The 1724-nt window shown below is 76.4% G+C and overlaps 2 non-coding genes across 2 annotated transcripts in view; both read right to left on the bottom strand.

Annotated features, from left to right (window-relative positions):
- LOC127594514 (28S ribosomal RNA) overlaps positions 1-173 on the bottom strand; it is a 4331-nt gene extending 4158 nt beyond the window's left edge. The window contains exon 1 of the ribosomal RNA XR_007960817.1: positions 1-173. This exon is cut by the window's left edge and continues 4158 nt beyond it. This is a non-coding gene — a ribosomal RNA (28S ribosomal RNA).
- Positions 174-497: 324 nt separating this feature from the next.
- On the bottom strand, positions 498-652 carry LOC127594520 (5.8S ribosomal RNA). The gene has a single exon (XR_007960823.1). It is a non-coding gene; the product is annotated as a 5.8S ribosomal RNA (ribosomal RNA).
- Between the last annotated feature and the right edge of the window lie 1072 nt (positions 653-1724).

The following is a 1724-nucleotide window of genomic DNA, read 5'->3' as shown; positions in this document are numbered from 1 at the left end:
GGGCAAAGCGACCTTCTGTACGCCACATGTCCCGCGCCCTCCGCCGGGCGGGGATTCGGCGCTGGGCTTCTCCCTCTTCGCTCGCCGCTACTGAGGGAATCCTTGTTAGTTTCTTTTCCTCCGCTTAGTAATATGCTTAAATTCAGCGGGTCGTCTCGTCTGATCTGAGGTCGTAGTCGAATGGGGGGGGTGGGCGGGGGCGACCCGCGGATGGGGTCGCCTCCCCGACATCGGGCCGCGATCCCGCGCCTCGCCGGGCGCCGGACTCCTACGCGGCCGCGCGGTGCGTCGCGGCGGGCTGCGCGGCTGGGGGACGGATCCTCCATCGGCAGCCGCCGCGGGCCCCTGCGGCCGCGCGGTGGTCGGGCCCGTCGAGGGCGCGGGCGGTCGGGTCTGCACTTAGGGGGACGGGGGCCGTGCCTTCCGGCGGTGGCCCGCGACGCCCCCAACCGCGGGAAAGCGGGGCGAGGGCGCCCCGATCCCGATAGATGACGAAGCGACGCTCAGACAGGCGTGGCCCCGGGAGGGACCCGGGGGCCGCAAGGTGCGTTCGAAGTGTCGATGATCAATGTGTCCTGCAATTCACATTAGTTCTCGCAGCTAGCTGCGTCCTTCATCGACGCACGAGCCGAGTGATCCACCGCTGAGAGTCGTACGTTTGTTTGCGGTTTCGGCCAACGTTCAGAGAAGGGGTTTATCCGGGGGATAACGGCGCCTCCGGGCGCTCCTAGCCCCCGTCCCGTCCGCCACCCGCCGCGGCGGGTGGGGCCGAGGGGGGGCGTCGGAGACATTGAACCCCCCGCCGTCCGCCGAAGGCGGCCGGAAGGTTGGGTACCCGGCGGCTGGGTGTTAGGTTCCGAGGTCGGCCGGGTCGCGATGGCACCGGCGGGGGAGCGGTCCCCGACGCCGGCCGCGGCCCGGCCTGGACTATGGGAGCGTAGGCAGGGCGAACGGCGACGCCGGCGGCCAGCCGAGGCTTTCCGCCGGCGGCCGCCGCCGCCCATCGAGGTCGGTCGCGCTCCGGGCGACGGGGGTGCCGGGGCGCGACGGGGTGCGCCGGCGCCGCCGCCGACGGCATCGCGGGGTCGGGCCGCGGGGGCCGGGGGGCGCTTCGGGGTCGGGGTGCGGGACGAGCAGGCGACCGGCCAACGACCGGCACCGTACCCACCGCACGCCCGTCCCCCTCACGCCGTCCCGGCCCCGCGCCTCTCCCCGCGGGCCGCCTTCGAACGTCGCCGGCGCCGCCGCCGTCGCCTCCGCCGTCCCCCCCCGCGCCCTCGGCGCTTCCTGCTTTCGTGGTCCGGGGGCCGGGGCGCGCCGGGGGTGCGCCGGCGCCGCCGCCGACGGCATCGCGGGGTCGGGCCGCCGGGGCCGGGTGGCGCTTCGCGGTCGGGGCGGGGGGGGAGCAGGCTACCGGCCAACGACCGGCACCGTACCCCCCCACACGCCCGTCCCCCTCACGCCATCCCGGCCCCGCGCCTCTCCCCGCGGGCCGCCTTCGAACGTCGCCGGCGCCGCCGCCGTCGCCTCCGCCGTCCCCCCCTCGCATCCTGCTTTCGGGGGTCCGGGGGCCGGGGCGCGCCGGGGGTGCGCCGGCGCCGCCGCCGACGGCATCGCGGGGTCGGGCCGCCGGGGCCGGGCGTCGCTTCGGGGTCGGGGCGGTGGGGAGCAGGCTACCGGCCAACGACCGGCACCGTACCCCCCCGCACGCCCGTCCCCCTCAC

The sequence above is a fragment of the Hippocampus zosterae genome, unplaced genomic scaffold (genome assembly GCF_025434085.1).
Source record: "Hippocampus zosterae strain Florida unplaced genomic scaffold, ASM2543408v3 HiC_scaffold_180, whole genome shotgun sequence".
Classification (NCBI taxonomy): Eukaryota; Metazoa; Chordata; class Actinopteri; order Syngnathiformes; family Syngnathidae; genus Hippocampus; species Hippocampus zosterae.
The sequence above is the reverse complement of the archived record's forward strand: the minus strand, read 5'-3'. Positions and strand labels throughout refer to the sequence as shown.